A 20,243-nucleotide genomic window follows, 5' to 3' on the forward strand; every position below is an offset into this window, starting at 1 on the left:
GTTTCCTCGTGTAACGCCATCTAGGGGACTAGACAGTAACTATTTCCTGTCCGATAGTTGTCAAACTGTATAATAGATGGTGGTAAGGTTCAATGCGGAGCGAGAAGTTTCTAGTCTCCATTCCCAAAAGTACAAGGCTGCCCGCTGCCTAATATAAAAGCGCACGCGCCATCCAGCCAGTAATGAATCAGTCGTGAGGGTAAGGGAGCCAGGCTCCAACCTGTCGTAAGCCATGATGACACGAGCCAGTAATGTCATTCAACGATATTACGAAAACAAGTGAATTTAGTTAGCGACTAGCTAGGTAAAGTGCTGTACGTGCGGTGGTGAATACTGTGAGTAGTGTCATTAGCAAGTTTCCAATACTCGATTCTTTACTTCGGCATTTTCAAAGACAAACTTATGTCGAAAGCAAAAAAAGAAATGGCAGTATAGCGCGGAATATATAAAATATGGATTTATTGAAAATTCCACAAATCTATCTTCGCCTATGTGCCTTCTTTGTCAAAAACATTTTCGAATGGAACGATGAAACCCTCAAGGCTACAAGATTATTTGAATAAAATGCATTCAGATACAAAAGACAAAAGTGTGACTCACTTCCAAGAACTGGAAAAGAGATACTCAGCTCAGCCAACTGTGACAAAACTTTTTCAGCGGCTTCTAAGCAAGACGACGACGGACTCTGAGCTTCCTACAAATATCTCCTTGTTAAGAGCTCAAACAGGTAAACCTCACACCATTGGGAGGATTTAATTTTACCGGCAATAAAAGAAGTAATAACTACTGTGCTCCATAAACCAGCGGCAGATATTATCCGAAAAATTCCATTAAGCCATAGTTCTGTGCGAAGACGAATTGATGAGAAGGCTGAAAACATTGAAGAGCCATTGTGCAATCATCTGAAGTTCTCAATTCAGTTAGATGAGTCCACTTTACCAACTAATGAAACAGTTTTGTTGTCATTCCGATGAGGAATATTATATCAGCTGCTACGGATGGCACTCCGGCTATGACAGGACGTGACAAAGGCTTCGATAGCGTACTTGAAAAATAAAATTCCAGATGTGCTCGCTGTACATTTAGCATCTCTCTCAATCATTGCAGTACATCATCAAAGCAGTCAATAAAATCGGAAACAGCTCTTTAAATGACAGATCATTTAATCAGCTTTGTGTTGCTAATGATGAAGATTTCAACCGATTGCTATCTCACACAGAAGTGCGTTGGTTATCAAGAGGTAACTATCCGACTCGATTTTACAATCAATCCGACTCTGTAATAGAGTTCTTGGGAAACAAAGACGAAGAAATGCACGACAACCTCATGACTTCAAAGAATGACATTGGGTACTTGACAGACCTGTATGAATCATTTAATGATGTCAATCTCCAACTTCAAGGTGACGAATTAAATTTGATTAAAACAAAAAATATAATTGCTGCTTTTGTAGCCAAATTGCTCTCATACAAGATTAATATAGGCAGACGTGAGTTTCGCAATTTCCCTAATTTGTCAGCAGTATCCTTCAACAACGACGACTTGCTTGTTCACTGCCAACATTTGGAGAACCTCCACAGTGATTTCGCAGAACGATTCCAGGACATTTCAAAATTGGAAATGCTGGACTGGGTGTTGGAACCTTTTTCAAATGTCAAAACAGCAGGATCACCCCATCTGGAATAAGAACTCATAGAACTGATAACGAACGAGGAAATGAAATAAAAATGCAAAAATTGATACCAAGAATTTTGGCTACAAAAGCCAATCCCGCAATTAAAATTCGAGCGTGATATTAACAAACTTGTTAAAAATCATCAAATTTATCCTTCACATTAGATTAGTTTCAAAATTCAAATTGATATGTTTGTTTTAATAAGATGTTTGTTTTTCCTTATATTACAAAATTGTGTTTTACATTATCCTCATCAGAATGTCTTATTTTCACATGACACACATAATTCAATTATTAAAATGATGACAGCGATTGTGATTCTCAGTAAAGTACAAAAATTTGGAGGGCACTAGAAAATAATTAATTTTCGAAGTGGGCGGTAGACAAAATGAGTTTGAGAACCTCTGCTTTAGATGATTTGATTCAAAACCAGTCAGTTTTTCAGTATGCCCAATGACTATAATATGTGAACAGTTATTATCTTTATACAATACAAATTTCGAATATGCGGTTGGTTACCTTGTTCACAGGCAGAAGAAAACCCTGTTGTTTTTATCCGCTTCAGACTAATTCGAGGAACGATATTCGATTTTCAATTATTGGAAAACATCGACCTTATGTGGATGATAGACACTACCTTGCACTGACGAGTGGCCAAACAGCCCAAAACCGATCTGCAAGTGTGTTCCAATAATTGAAAATTTATTATGGCGGTTGTATCACCAACAGCATATGCAGGAATAACTTCAGTGAAGAATCCTGTACTGACACCTATCGGATATAATCCAAAGCCCTTCGTGGTATTATCCAGGGGAGTAGTTGTTTTCTGATTGGTGTTATTCCATTAACCTACAGTATAGGGAGTTGAGACTGGCCTTAACGAATTGTTCCTTCAGATGTTTTGATGGAACACCAATTATTTATACTGTTGTTTTCAAGTAGTTTTCAATTTTCTATCATTGGCTTTCAAATTCTCCTTAAAATATAAAATAATATCCGGATCATATCCCACGAGTAACAGACCGATCTGAAAGGTCTCACAGAAACTGAACGCATCACGATGATAGAGAGGGTATACAAGAATTAAGTATCTATCGACCACATTTCTGAAAACCCGATGTGAAATTTCCATCAATATAATTTCATACGACGATAGAAATGGACCACTGGGGGATACTGTCAAACCCAATAAAATATAGTGCCATATGTACTAGACACAGTTGCCCTTTTATTTTTCACTTTATCCCAATTTACGAGGAGTCGTCGCGATGTTCTTGGGAAACGCCGATTGTTTGTTGTTCTTGTTTCTTCTGTTGAATGTTTCGAGTGTTTCGATGTATTAGGTTGTTTAAAAAGTTTTGTTCGTTTTTATGCGTATAATATTTCAGTGAATACCTATCCAATTCAATCGAAATGAGCGCCATTTGAATCAGCACACTTTTGCAAACGTAAAACATGTCGATTGATTCCGTCAGCATGAAAATTGGGTGCCTGGGATTAGATGAAGTCGACAAAGGTCGTTTTTTGCCTATTTCTGATTAGCGAAGGTTGATTCGTTCAATTTTCGAAGGAGAATTTTTAAAACATACGGACGGGCGTTGTCGTAGATCAGGATCAAACCTCTTCTGTTGACGATTTTTAGCTGCTACTGACGCATTTCGTCCTTACAAAAGTCAGATTCTATAAATGCAATACGCATATATACAGACGGCTCAAAAACCAAACCAGGCTCAGGATGTAGAGTGTACTTCAGATCACTAAACCTAAGAATTGAGTGGGGAGTGGGAAAAATACCAGCGTGGTTCAAACAGAAGTGGCTGGTATCTCAATCGCCACAAAACAAATAACCACGGAAGGATTTTCTGGCAAAAACATAACAAACTGCACTGATAGTAGACAAGCCCTGTCAGCTTTGAACAGACAACGTGTTTTCTTAGGGCTAGTATTACAGTGCCACCAAGATTTAGACAAAGCCTAGGTAGATAATAACATTATCCTGAGGTGGGTTATAAGGCACGACAGAAGTTCAGGACCCAGTGACATCAACGGCCTGATGACTTCGACAATTGCGGAACTAGCCAATCTCTAAAGAGATGGGATGTAATCTGAGGATGCAATCTTGCCAGGATCACCCTGGGCGACCCTAGGAAGCTATCGCGATGAAATATCTGGCGATGATCAGGAAAAATCTACGCTCAAAAGTAGGATTTCTGACTGGCCACTGTCAGCTAAGAAAACACCTCCATAATATAGGGCTAGTGGACAAACTTCTATGCAGGATGTGTGAACAGAAAGATGAAACTGTCAGACATGTCTTATGCGAGTGTCCGGAGTTATCGTCAATAAGAGAGTGGTGTTTGGCAAGTCTTGGCTTACACCTGCCGATATATAGGAGATTTCACCCAATGACCTGTCCACCTTCCTGAATAGGAACAGGATGGAAGATGACCTAAGAGGACAACTCATCGGGCGGGTTAACAATGGGTCACTCACCCTCCCTACTCTACAGATACTATATGTCGACCACTATAGCTTAGAGGCTAAAATCTTCGGAACGAATTTTGCAAACCCAGGTCGAATAGAGCGTACATCAACATTATCATTGCCAAATGCCTAGTTGGTTTTTTAGGCTGTTTTGGCAGCACTTTGGTTCAATTTGAATTCGAAGAAAAATTGGCCAAAAATCCCTCAACGATTATTTATTAATAAGCTGAAAAGAAGCATAAAATCAAAATTCGGAAAGAAATGAACTGCATCAATGTATAGAGAAAAAAATTCTTCATCGATTTGAATATACACCACGATACAATAGAATGAATAATCATATCTTTCAAATTGAACGTTTTTTGTTTCGGGAATAATTTCAAACAAAAATTTATAATACATGGGGTTCAACATCTTTGAAGTCAATTCAAGTATTCCAAAGCATTCATCTGTGCAGAATTTGAAAGCATCTACCATGAACAATATAGCACTTTTTTCACAGCCCTAGTTACCTCAGAGTTACAGATTCAATTTGAGAGAAGCTAAAAAAGTTAATGAGGATAATTCAATTCATGAATTCGTTTCAAAGTTACAGGAAAAATTTAGGGTAGATAAAAGTAGAAACTAGACGTCTTCAGTTGGAAAACTCTCTATGTAAACAATCATTGATCATTATATATCAAGGAGTCTCATTTTCAACTCTAAGCATTATTCATTTTGTTTTTTTGTGTGATCCGCAATAGAAAACTATGTTCATTACCCACCCTGATCTGAAGTTTTGATTATCAATATTATTTGTCTATTGGTTTCATCAACAGATCGCTATTTTCTACGATTTGGAAATTGGTGGTGAAACTTTTTAGAAAATAACAAAAATATTGGGATCTATATTCAACAACACAGAAGAAAGAACAAAAAATTGCATTTATAAATTCATAAAATATCTTGTCCTTGTGATAAGAGTTATATTTGTAAAACTTGAAGACCATTGAAAATAATTGAAAATGAACCTCGTTATTATATCATAAATATACTGTTAACAGGTTCAAAACTGTCAAAATACATCTTGAAATTAAACGGTGAACATCGAGTTGAATGGAACAAGACGAGAATGATTGCCAATGAACCTTAAGGAAAAAGACGTTTACTCAAACATTTAGTTTGAACTTTCATGTTTGGAAAGAACTTCATCTAAAATAGCTTCTCAGGAATGGATCGTACTATCTTCCTGAAGAGATGTATGGATAGTGGCGAAATTGTCTCAGACTAATATTGTTCTCTATCGAGATTAATCTTCCTCTAGAAGATTATTACTTGGTGATTGAAACACGTGTTGTCGAGGTGTTGAAAATGACGGTTTGGTGTTGGAATTGAAAAGTATATCAAATATTTCAAAAATCAATCAACAACTCTGACATTTTTCATATTCCAAAATTCTTTCGACACCTGTTGAGGTCGTTTTAAAAACGAACCGAAAGAGGAAGAAGCTACTAGAATCACTAGATTTTAGTCAATTCTGAAGACGGTAAACCCCGAATAGTTGAGATAAGTATTTTAACAATTTTATAGCTGTTTTTGATATGCAAAATTATTAAATATGAAAATTTACTGATGAATATAACATTATTTTTGTAAAGACTACTTTGAATTCACGTAGTAACCTGTCAAGCGAACTCAAAAGTTTACCGTTTTTACACCTATATAAATTTTCCCATTATAATTTTCATATTTATTTGAAATTGTAAAATGTGAAAAACTCACGGGAAGTCCATAAAAAACAATGATTTTTCCAAAAAAAAAATTTAGTTCAATTCTTGGTAAGAGTCCTTTTTCATTTTTCTCAGTATATCTTCAACCGAAGTTTTATATAGGATGATACGAAAATCAGTTGATTGAAAATTAGCACAGAAAAGCTATTCGTAGACGTACAAAAAGGGATCTCATTTATGTGTCGAACCACCTACAAAATCATTATAAAGCAGGTTTGTAATAGGTATTGCTTCTGCTATAAGCTGCAATAAAAAATCCCAATACATCTGTGGTGTATTGCAAAATATAATGAGTGATGTTGAAATAATATTTACGACATATAGACACCAATATGTCTTGTCACAATCATGTCGCTGGAATTGCAAAAGCTGCTTCTCAAAAGCCTGGAACAGTGTTTCGAACCAGAAAATTGTACACACCTCAGCAACTTTTGATGCTTCATAAAGCTCAGATCAGACCTTCTTTGGAGTATTGTTCTCATTTATGGAGCTCTGCCCTTAAGCATACTCTGAAGCTGCTGGATTCCATCCAGAAAAGAGCCATTCGCCTGATCACGTGAACATCACGTGCAACCTTGATAGCCTGAAACATCGAAGGAAGGTTGGAGATTTGTATCTCTTCTATAGATTAAGTCCAAAGTGAGTGGGTCTATTCGACCCTCCACCGCATCCCTCAAGTGTTTATTATGGCTCTCGTCTATAGATACTTTCACGGGAAGTGTTCAAGTGACTTAGCACATTTGATTCCACCAAGTGCGGTACATATCAGTAATTCGTGACGGACTGTGGCTGCTCATCGTTTCAAAGTTCAACTCAGTACAACTCGAACTTCACTGTTTGAGAACTCTTTCATCTGGAGAACTGCGTTTATGTGGAATAAACTTCCTGAGAACGTTTTTCCAAATGGATTTAATCTCCATCGATTCAAATCCAATGTAAATCGCTACTTTCGCACAGGCACATCTTTGAATATTTAGGCTGTTTGGTCAGTTGGTCACCCATCGTAAAAGACATACCTTGCTTCTCTTGCTCATTTATTCTCACAACGAACATGTTTTTAAATGTATCTGGTACATTTAATTGATGAAAATTATATGGAAACTGTCTAGTCTCCAACTCTAAACAGAGGGTTATAATCATTGTTGAAGCATCGCGATCCTGATTTCTTCAAATGTTGTTCAAATAAAGATAGGGAAAATCCATCACGGAATGATACGAACATAATTCTACGCATTTGTTTATTCATTACTGCCTTATTTAGTGACTTTTCTAAAATTATTATCACACTAATTACGTCCTTTCACTGTTCTCGAAACTTATTTTTCCATCAACTGGTTTGTGAGATTTCTATCAGAAGAAATTTTCTCTTTATCGATTATTCGAAGTGGCGCGAAAGGTCCAGTCGACATTTCACTACCAGTGAAACAAAATTCAATCAAGAAGACCCAACAACTCATTCTGTTCAAAGCGGAAAATAGATGGGGACTGGAAATGTCAACTTCAATTATAATAATAACCTTCAGCAGAAAAATCGATGCAGTAGTTGATGATATTAGGTGGCGCCAGCAATTTCTTTCTAAACAATGAATTGAAATATGTACAGAAAATTGAACGAGTGCAGATTCATTTTAATAAGCAGAAATGTATCTATATGTATATGAGTGGACCGTATTTACTTTGCATTCGATTTGGAAATTACTTTTTGAGGAAATTAATAAAATTGATCGAGTGAGAGAGCAACTCAATAATTCTGAGAAAAGAAGTTTCGGCGGCAGTTTGTTGTGGCTCTCTAGAAAGTCCATTGATAGAAATGTTTGTACGAGGAGTGCAAATATATTTGTACATGAAATACAAATCAATTCACAGAATTAAGTTTATGAAAAAAAGGAAGAATAAAAAAAACACCTCAAAGGTGCTGCTTCGTTCCCTCCTATTCATAAAAGAGGACATATGCCTCATCGCTCACAAGCAATTTTTGTGAAATTGCTGTGTAATGCCCGTTGTGAGAAGTCCCATTGTGATTTGAAAGTGCATATAGATTATAACGATAAGGAGCCACATTGTCTGCTGCATATTTGCGCCATATCTGATCCATCTGAAGTCAATGGAAACATTCAATTTGCCTCTGAATATTTCTGTTGGAGAGAATATTATTGAATGAATAACCAAAATGAGGGGAAACTTATAAATTGATAGATACTTTGTACATTTTCTTCTTTCCATGCACCTCAAACACGTTGGTTTTTTATCTCCATTCATAGTTTTCACTCTTGTGAAGGAATCCAAGCAATGTGACGAACTCAATTGGCCAGTTCTTTGTTATATGGGCAGACACAAATCACAGAAACGATCGAAGGTTATTGATGAGTGTCCACACTGCGTGTGGATTTCAATTGACCAACAAAATTGTCCACAGTCTCAGAGTTGTTCATATTCAAAATCTCAGCCAGAACTCTTGTGCTTTTCCGCTGTCGTTCAATTTTTCATCAATCTCCGTTAAGATCGGTCAAGGTTTCTCAGTAATTCTGTTGAGGTCCTCATATAAACCTTCTAAAAGATATCGAACGAATTCCTGGGTGTCTTAATGGACAGAATCCATGAATCGAGGGACAAATCGTTGAATATGACTTTTGAAGTGAACTGTACTAATCACTCTATCAGATGAATCTTCCGGCCACAATTCCTTGATAACTTTTGTGAACGCTTCAGTTAAAACACCTTTCATACTAGAAATACTGATATTGATATCCTCCATGCATGTATCCTCTTCTAAATATTCCAGCAACCATAATCTCGTGTTTGATAAACATTGGATTACACTGTTCATGAAACAAGTGTTTCCAATATTTTTCAACCTATCTGTGTAATTGTATCAATTTCCCTAGCTAGATTCACAAGCATAAACATTGCGGGTGCAACCTGTTAAATGACCAAATCGATTTAATTTACTCTCTGGTTTTTGAATTGGCACATGCGCATTGTGAACTGTGAATTAAGGTACTCAATCAAGTACCTGAATGGTATATATTAGCGAATGTAATGAATCATTGTTAGTTTATTATATGTATAAGTTTGAGAATGTCCATATAGGACGAAACTGCAGTAACGTTAGTTACAAATAAAAGTGGTAAAAAACATAGAAAATTTTCATTTCTCTTTTCATCAGGTTGATTTTTAGTCAGCTCTGTATTGAACAAGTTCATTTAATTTTACGTGTGCCCTGTAGACATGTTTAGATGTTTTGATGAAGTAGTTGTCAATTTTCATAAATAAAAAGTAATATCCCAACTTAATTTTTCTCTTTCGATTACGAACGTTTTCAACTATATAAAAATAGTTGAACCAGTGTAACAAATAGTTCAACAGGTTTTTGTCCCAGAACTATAATCGGAAGAGAGTTGTGAATTTCGACGAGGCAATTCAGACGCAGAAGTGAATTGACGACTTAAAAGTGGAAAAACTGTATTCTGAGAATTATATTGGTCGATGAGGGCGCAAGAAATCCTGAAAGTTAAAATTCTGTGGCAAGCTGTGTATCCTGATTTCGATGAAAATGAAATTAGAGTTGAAGGAAACAGGAAGAAAGATCATAGTGCGATGAAGATATATGACCAAAAAAAAAACAATCCTGCATAGTTTGTTCAAATAATGCTCTAGGTTTCATAGTCGACTACACATGCTAGCCCCAAAAACCATGTTTGCTGTAGCTGAGTTTCATATTGGATTTGGACATCCATCATGTCCAGATATTAGCATAGTTTTTCAATATCTATCTGTTCTACCAGAATTAAAAGTTCATCGAATTGAGTTTTGTAATTATCTTCTGTTATATGAAGAACATTGTAGGTCATTGTAGAATAGTTCAACGCGAAACACGTCCTACATGAAATTTATTGTGACAGTTGTATAATAGTTATCATGGGTAGTGTTATTGATTTCCATCAAGTGTTCAAAGTTTTCTAGTATGTTCAAAGTCTGGAAACTCAAGATTAATATTAAGATTTCAAAATCATTTCAATTCATTCCAGTAAATATTCATTTCCTGGTAATAATCATTTCTAACATTTTAGACGGTTTTTAAGGAAATTTCGAAGTAATACTATCGAACCGCTCATCCATTGATGAATAAAATCTGAGAATAATTTAACGTATGTTAGACTGTTCATCAATGCAATGAATAGAATAATACCTGAAAAAGAGTTCAGACGAACGCAAAATAGTTTTCAACAGGTGGGACGACATCTCATTGCAGTAGGCTGGCTCGTCTAACAACAATTATCCAAATTAGTGAATGAGCATAGAAGTTATGTGAAGTACTGGTGATATTTTGACCTTACCTATACATTCCCGAGAGGAAAGAAGGAGAGGCATCCTATACATACTGTACATACAGAAAAATCCTTAAGGCGCTTTAAGAGCGGTGCCTGTGCGAAAGTAGTGATTCACATTGGATTGGAATCACTGAAGATTAAATCCATTTAGAAAAACGTTCTCAGGAAGTTTATTCCGCATAATTGTACTTTCTCAAATGAAAGAGTGAACAGTGAAGTTCGAGTTGTACTGAGTTGAACCTCAAGATGATGAGTAGACACAGTACGTCGCGTATTTCTGATATGTACTGCTCTTGGTGAAATCAAATGTACAAAGTCACTTGGATACTTTCTGTGAAAGTATCTATAGAAGAGAGAGAGGTGCCTCTTCTCTAGAGAGAGTCCAGCAGCTTCAGGGTATGCTTAGGGGCGGAGCTGCATACATGAGAACAATGCTCCAAAGAAGGTCTGATCTGAGCTTTATAAAGCATCAGAAGTTGCTGAGTGTGTACAGTTTTCTGGTTTGGAACAGTGTTCCGAACTTTTGAGAAGCGGCTTTTGCAATTCCAGCGACATGATTGTGCCAAGACATATTGGTGTCCATGTTAACCCCCAATAAACTTATCGAAGCAGAAAGTGGCATTGTCTCATCTGATATTATTGTATCCGGTTCGAAGACATTTATCTTTTTGGAGAAAACCCATGCTTGGGTTTTTGTGGCATTGAATTGAACCTAGTTACTTTCACCCCAATTTGACATTACTTCTAGATCCCCATTAAGATATGCAACCTCTTGCTGTCGGTGAAGATGTGCATTCGCCGTCGATGTCTTGGAATTCAAATGTAATGACAAAACAAGTGTGCTGTCGTCAGCAAAGCAATATATTGGATTCTTGATATTTTTCAATAAGGCGTTGATACAATAGAAAGAGGGTAGACGAAAATAAAATTATGAGTGACATATGTTTTTGTCGGTATTCAAATAGTACGCAATATAAAGTATACAGCATCATGAGTTTTTATAATTTTTTGTCATAGTCTATACTAATATAAATGTGAAAGTTTGTGACGATGTATGTATGTATGTTTGTGGCTCTTTCACGCCTGAACTACTGAACGGATTCAGTACATAAGTACAGCTTATACTTCAGAATAACATATAGGCTACAATTCACAAAGGTTTTGTGTGATTTTGGTCTTGCTTCTTGAGAGCTATCTTGGTGTTCGCTGCCTATATCGTTGGAGTTACATGCAGATATAATGTACCGTAAGATTGTTTATTTGAATTAGTTCTAAATAAGAGTTCGCAATAGCATCTTTCTACCTCTTTTGTGGTAGCCACTATATGCAAAATACTGAGCCGTAAATGCAGATAAATTTTACAATATCTGTCAAATTCTCATGAAAATTGATACAATAGTCGATTTGAGTATTCAATATAGATAAACCTAGTCTTTCACACTAAGTACCTTGGACAAATTTTTTAACAGTTATCACGATGAGATGAACTTGTCGCAACGCAGTAAGCCGTTACGCGTCGCGTATACTGTAAGACGACGGGTAAAGATGCGCGGGGGTGGAGGGTGCTCTAAGCAATGAAGTGCCATCGCCGAGAATGTGACCCGAATGCGCGCAGACGCGTGAGGGCAGACGTCGTTGACAGTTGTATTACTTTTGCAAATTTTTTTATAAGTGACACAATTCGATTCTCAAAGCTATTCATTACTTAGTGCAGTTGGCTAATTTTTTTAGTTACTGTATTTTTAAAGTGAAAATATAAATTACTAGTTGTTGCTTGCTCTTATATTAACGTACAGCCAAAGCAACTGAACCTAAAATTTTAAAATATGCAGGTAGGTTCTTTGTATAGCGTAAATAAGCATCAAGAAAGGGAATCAGGAATTTCCACCCCTGAGAGGGAAAAATTGGGGTTCAAAAATTGTATCGAATTTTGTCAGTTTTGAAGTTGTAAACCTGAAGTTTTGGGTTGATAAAAGAATATTGTAACTATTTGTTCAAAATGGTATGTCACGAAACTTGATGTGAAAAAATAACGGTTTTGGTGTTAGGAGAAAACTTCAGTAATATTTATTACGCCAGCGGTTCCAAACACTGCGTCACAAATTATAATTTTAAAACGCCGTAAAGTTATGAATGTTCTTCGATGGTCATCGTAACCACTGAAGACGTGATTCATTTGAGATTCCTAGTACAAGTACGTACGACGTACATCTTTTAGTATTTTCCATGTTTGAAAGAAGTGAAATGATATATTAACAAAAGTATTTTTTAGAAAAAGCAGAACATTTTCAAGTTGAATGAATCTGACAGAAGTCAAAGTTTATTTCAATAATGTTCAACATGTCTGTCTGCATGGCAACTCAATATAATAGTTATTGACACTCTTGACAGTTGAATCATCAGAATATGTTGAGGTGTCAAATAACCTATTCAAAAAAATATACCAAAATCACCAATGTCAACCAAATTGATAGAAACATTTTGAAAGTCTTCAATTCCATTGGAAATTTCAGAAGTATAATAATATTTTGGAAACGATGACGAATGACCGTAACTCCATAGGGTGAAGGGTTAATCTCACGTTACCTAATGTTATAGTAAATTCGTATGGCAAAATAAATGATGAATGAATTTTATGAAATCCTCACTGAAATTTGTGACATTTGCATTTTTCCAAAATTGATTTTTTTTAAATTTTCCTGTCACCCGTTTTTTGAAAGCGTTCAGTTAGGAAAAATACCAGTCGTGATTATTATCTGAATTTGTGGAAGCCGTATAAGATTTTGTAGTGAACCAACTTCCTTGAGTTGTTTTCACGTGCACCATCAACTCATTGAAACTCATTTTATGCTTCAGTACTCTGAGAATGATACCTGATTTTCAAAATTGCAAATCTGAGGCACTGGTATCCAAATAAAACTTAATAATGAAAAAATATAAAGAGGTTGAACAAACCAAACACACACTACTGCTTAATAAGTTTTCTTCTTCAGGAAATGTAACATAAATTGAATATTCAACATCATATGATCTTTATCACTTTCTATAATATTTGTTGGTTCATTATACTATTGACACTCGATATAATAAGTGTTATACATAGAAACTCCACAATTATCCTTTTTCCCAAATCTGCTCATCACAATAATACGAAGTGGAAACAAAAATCCCGGATCCTTGTTATCGACATCTATTTCTTATCTACCTCACATATATGTCGACATAGACAAATTCATTCATTTCCATCCGTATGTCAATATTTGGACAACAAACGAGACGGTTCTGTCACAATGTCGCGAGGGTAGACCTTTTCTCTCGCAAACATCCATAAATTGTTTATGTCACACCTTAATGAAACTTTTGCGATATAAGACCCCGATGAAACCCATTGAATGTGTTATTTTACTTGCCGAGGGTTATGTGCTATTCTATAGTTCATGATGGAGGAGAGATGTGATTTCACTTTATGCATTTCTCACAGAATATAGGATGAATAAGGAATGTAAATGAAGTAATTAGGTAGTTAATAAAGTGTAGGTTGACGTTCTGAAGGTTTGAGTAGGCTCAAATATCAGTAGAATAATAAAACTGATTTTTTATTATATTCGAAATGAGGTTGAATAATTGATGGAGGGATATTTTTGGTACAAATTACTTTTTGAGAAAGAAAAGTTTTGGCTTTCGACTTCTCCATCTTCATAAGTGATATGATCTACACATTTTTCTACAAAGTTTATTCAAAAATTGATTGTTTCCTTCTTTCCTTTGGCTTCCAAGATTCTTTGTGAAGAAATGGAGAAGTACACATCTTTCTGAAAAGTTTATTTAAAAATTTATTCTTTCCTTCCTTCTTTTGGTTTCCCAGATTTTTGTGAAGAGATGGAGAAGTTCACATTCTTCTTGAAAGTTTATTCGAAAATTGAATGCTTCCTTCCTTCCTTGGGTTTCCCAGATTTTTTGAGAAGAAATGGAGAAGTAGAAATACAAGCAGAATATGAAAATGAGTATTCGCCTGAAACGTACATCACATGTTTTCAATATTTGTACTGTTTGACTACCCCGAAATATCATGAGAGAAATCTGGGGAGAATTGACTTTTGGCAGAACCTCAAAACATAATCACCTCATGATTAGTCGAAGAGAAAAACTATACTAAAGTTGAACCAATGAATTGATGGCGTTCTAATTAAAAATGGCCACCGAAAGAAGATCTGTGGAAATTGTCAACAAGTGAGGTTACTATATTCCCCGAGATGGTTCAGAACCACCACCAAGCATAGACGTGAAAGAGTTACTGATCAGACATATCACTGTTCATGATATTCAGGCTTGGAAAATTCAATGCAGCAAGAATTAGTACACTTAAAGTTATTCTGAGCTTTCCAGAAGACGCTAAACTTGTTTTATAAAATAATTCGACAAACATCCTAGGAATAAAAATATCCGGAGACCAAACCAAAGCTCAACAAGAATATTTTAAACGTATGAAAAACTTGAAGAGTTCATAAGAAATTGTGATGATTCTAAAACAATCAAACCAACCATAGTAAACAATAATATTACTTCACAATAAAAAAACCAATGAAGCACCCTTATATCCACCTCTATACTGATATCATAATATACATGAATGCCCAAAGTTTGCTGCATAAAATTGACCAAATTCAAATAAGCACTTTATATTACTCCCCAAAAAAAATTCAAGTTAGTGAGGCTAGAATAACTAGTGAAATTGAAGATTCAGAGATCAAACTGGATGGTTATAGTGACATTCGATGTGATTCTATAAATCGGCAAACCGTGGGTGTTGTGATTTATGTGAAAGATGGTATACAGTGTTCAACAAAGAAGACTTTACATTTTAAAATACAATTACTGGTGTCAGGTCATAAGAGTACATTTTAGTGAGTGTCAATGGTTAGTGGGTTGTCTTCATCATTATCCATCTAGCTCGGATACTATATTCATGAAAAACCTGGAAAATATCTTTTATGATATCTTTGTCAATGATGAGCGTTGCATTCTTGTGGAAGATTTTAATCAAGATTTCTTGAATAAAAGTTTCCATGTGAAAAAAATCAAATCTATGTTTTTGCAATATGGAATTAATCATCTAGTACTGGATCTTTCCTACCAGAAATACTAATAACAGTAAGCTTTCAATTGATTATGTACCAACTAATTATAATTGAGCAAACTGTTCTGTACATCCTACTCCTAAATTAAGTGACCATTCATTAATATCTGTTTGTCTCAAAAATAACAAACGAAATGCAAGGACTTCTATCAAAAATTATAGAAACCTCAGTGAGCGACATTTGGATAAAATAAAACTAGATTCAATTTCATGTGATTGGGATTTGAATTCAACAGATATTAGTGTCATATATTTCAATTTACTCAATAACTGTTTATCAGTTATCGATAAAGTTGCACCAATTCAAGTCTGTCACTATAAAAGTAACATTACATGGTTTGACAACGAAATTCATAATAAAATAAAACAACGTTTATGCGTAAAAATAACTCTCAACTGATGTAGAAAACATTAAAAAAGCTTATAAACATGAATTGCCAAAACTTTCTGAACTGTATAGAATGTAACTTAACAAACCAGATGTATATTGTTAATAATGAAACTGAAATAGTAAACGAATTCAACTACTTCTTCATTACTAGTATTCAGCAAATTGTTGATAGTATAGATGATGTTCAAGATTGGAAGTTCAATAATTATAATCTATATCCTAATTATTCCAAGTTTCACATATTAACAATGAATGAATTACGCCTAATTGTTAACTCCATAGACAACAAAAACAATGTTATTGAGATCTTGAATTCCAAAATGCTCAAAGTTATTTTTGAAACATGTGGACATATGATTTTAAACCTTGTAAATACTTCTCTTCAAACTTCTAAAATTCCAAATCCTGTAAAAGTATAGTCCCATTTAAAAGGTAAGCAATACAATCAAGGCCAGTGAATATAGACCTATAAATACATTACCACTAGCTGTTTATAAACAGGTACTTGAACATGTTGAGAAAAATGAAATTTTAATAAATAATCAATCTGGATCTCGTAATTACATTACAACTCACTTTATCTAATTTCAAAAAAGAAGTTGATAACAATAAATTTATAGTAGCTGTTTTTCTTGATCTGAAGAGGGCTTTTGAAACAATCAATCGTTATATTCTTTTTATAAAATTAAGAGGTTATGGCATTGATGGTGATGTTTACCAATGATTATCTGACTATTCATCCCATAGAAAGCAAACCGTCAGAGTTCAAGATAATATCTCACAGGAATTGGATATACATATAGGTGTGGCTCAGGATAGCGTTTTAGGACCTCTGCTTTTCATCTTATACTCAAATGACATAAACTTGTTTATAAATGTTGATTTTATAAATTTATTTGCAGATGATTCACTATTGGCATGCTACGATACAAGCTTAGATAAAGCTATTGATAAAATGAATGCCGCATTAAAGAATGTAAATGAGCACCTCATGGCAGATGAATTGAAACTGAATAAAATGAAAACTGAAGGGATTATTATAACAACAAAATATAAATGGAACAATCTTGATTCAAATGAAATAAATCTACAAATCGATAATGAAAACATTGAAATTGTGTCATGTATCAAATATCTTGGATTCCAGTTAGATAATTCATTTCTTTTTGGCAATCATCTCGATGATATATGTGAAAATATATCTAAAAACTATATATCTTTGCGAGCATTTCTGGTAATTTTTCCACTCAGTCTGAAATAACTGTGTACAACGTGATTATCCAACCACATTTTGATTACTGTGCTTCTATTGTTTTCTTGTTTAATCTAAATCAAACATCTCAACTACAAAAACTTCAAAATCGCGGTATGTGAATGGTTCTAAAAGTTAATAGATTCACTGAAATCGGAATTATGTTACAAACTTTTGCTGTGTCAAATATGACATTCATATATAAAATTCTGAATGAATTATCGCCTTCATATTTTTCTGAATTTGGTAGTTTAAATTCAGAAGTGCACAAATATGCCACAAGAAATCATACAATTTGCATTTTTGCAGAACAAATAGGAGAAGTGCAATGAATTCTTTATTTTTCAAAGGGTTTGATGCATACAATAAATTACCAAATGAAATAAAACCTAGTCTATCATTAGGTATTTTTAATGAACAATTATTCAAATCCATCGATAATGCTAGATAGAATAATACTTGGTAAGATAATAATAATAAATATAGTATGTGCATGTTGTCTGCTTTTTATCATTGTATTGTAGCTGGACCTATATTGCAATGTATTTTTAATAGCATATGTCGTTATTTTTCAAACTGAGAATTGTTATTTTCAATTTTGAACTATTTCTACATTATAAGTTTTTTTTTTAATAATTATTTTCAATTTCTATGTTAGTAATATGTTTTATATAATATTGTGTATTGGGATTATCTTCCATTTCAATAAATATATTTTTCTTCTTCCAATCCACACTACCTGGCCTGGGAACCACTAGTCCTAAAGAAAGAAGTGATGACTTATCACAGTTCATTGTAGTAAATAATTTCATATCACAAACGTAGACAACAAACCTACCCAGTTGGTTCCAAGAAAACATCATAACATGCATAATTATTGAAAGAGAAATATATTAACGTTTAGACGAAAAATTGACGGCTTTCAAATTAAAGACAGTCAGTAAGACCTGCTGAACAGTGAACAGTGAGATCTGCTGAACAGATAGATTACACTTCATGATTGGCTGTGATACTAATGCACACCATCTCACCTGGAGAGCATTAAACCCAATAAAAGAAAAAACACCAATCACAGTTCATTATAGCATTATCAAACATTCTACATTCATAAACACATTTGAGGAAGAAGTAAATATGATGTATTCATTTCAGCTTAAGTGGTATTCATAAAGATCATTTCCTAAAATATTGTTAGCTGACTGTTGGAAAGAAGCGTTTTATTAATAGTAATACCACCAGTCTCCAAAATGTTATCAACAAATTTCAATATTTGAAGAAATACTAGCGAGCAAACAGCATGAATTGATCTGTTGCTCGATGCTCGATTGGTTTTAGTTTCAAAAAATGGACTGACAAAAGTTTTGGGAGAATAGTTCAGTCTTTTGTATATGTTAATTGCATTGGTGAGTTTTATCTGATTAACATACCCATTTGACTTGTCATATAAAGTCACGTATGACTCAGGATTGATTACACCTAGATGGAAAATTCATGACTGTCAGTTTTGTCGATGTCAGTTTTGTCGCTGTTTGGGAAAAGCAATTTATCACCGTTGAACTCTGTTTTAGTTAACCAGCTTCCAACTTTTTATCATTTTATGGGTTTGAAGGGAATATTCGAATTGAAATCCCCTTAAAACGTACACCAGCTCATGAAGAAGGCCGGGCAACTTTATTAGACTTGATTTGTTTTCAAATGAGATATACTATGAATCAACAGTTGACTGCAGACCGATTTTATGGAGTTATAATCTATGCACACAAAAAAATATTGCCCTACTTCCATTCAAATACCAAACAAAAACTTCTCCTGAGGAATTACAGATCTGAAATAATTGAGAAAAAATTATGAATAACCTGTGTGCAAAGAAAAAGTGTGTGAGGAACTAACAATTGTTTTTTTTTTAGATAATTTGATTCAGACAGTATCCAAGTATGCCCCCTTCCTATATGTGACTAGCATTTGCTATGGATCGCACGTTGAAAGGTAAGTCCTTTTTAACCCTCATCTTGGATAGGTTTTGAATTTTGAGGGTTGCTTTCCGCAGGACAGCGACAGCTGGTTGACGGTAAAACTTATTTGAAACAGGTTTTGAATACAAAATAAGAAGCCCAGAGAGATTCATGGGGAAGGCAAAACATTCCAATGAATATACTGAGTAGTATACAAAATATGATATGAGACTATACTATAGTTTTTCCGAGTGCTCTTTCTAGGGTTAATAATCACAAAAGTGTACTAACAGACCATCCATACAACAAGAAACTTATATTTCACCGGATATTCTTGAGATAACTAATTCTTCAACTGATTATTCATGACTGAACTAGCTCTAAAATTTATCGTAAGGATGAATTAATTTTTTGTAGGTCCTCTCAGGTTTAGAATGTGATTATGTATCAACTATGATGGATTAATGATACACTTTATGACTAATAAACATTTAGGCGAAATTTTTTCGAGAATACAATAACTTCATTTGAATTTGATATTTGTAATGAAAATTGGGAGTCTCTTTTCACCATGGAAAATATGGAAGGTGCGCCTTTAAATATTTTTTAGAAATTTTCCTGTACTATTTTGATGAACATTTTCCTAAAGTTAAACAATATAAACATCACCGTACGAAGCAGCCCAACTGCAAATGGGTTACTGACGATATTAAGAGGTCCAGCATACGATTAAAGGACATTTTGTACTTACAAGCCAACATCCTCTATTGAATGATTTCTACAAAGCAGAAAAGAAAAAGCACGGAATCTTAGTACATAACTCAAAAAAATATCACTTTCAGCATAAAATAAATAATTCAGACAACCCTACTAAGGCAGCATGGAGTGTAGTGAATGAATTAACTAATAAATCGCGAAAGCAATCAATCTCCTCTATAAAATATGAAAATGAAATATTCGAGTCTCCTGAGGAAATCTCTGAGATATTCAGCAATTTTTTCAAAGAAAAACCACTGCAATTATTTTCACAAATTGAATCGCTTGATAAAGATATAGCTAATCAATATTTGAATGATATTGAAATACAGTCTAGTTCTTTTCTCTTCCTTCCGTTTGATGAACATGAACTATTTGTCATGCTCAACAGAAAACTGAAAAATAAATTTTTCTCTGGATCGGATGAAATACCCCATGTGATCATTAAACGTGTTCTTAAACATATTATGACACCACTAGTCTATCTCATAAATTT

The sequence above is a fragment of the Leptinotarsa decemlineata genome, unplaced genomic scaffold, assembly GCF_025532065.1.
Source record: "Leptinotarsa decemlineata unplaced genomic scaffold, Ldec_3_MD MMD2_P_RNA_scaffold_2, whole genome shotgun sequence".
Lineage (NCBI taxonomy): Eukaryota > Metazoa > Arthropoda > Insecta > Coleoptera > Chrysomelidae > Leptinotarsa > Leptinotarsa decemlineata.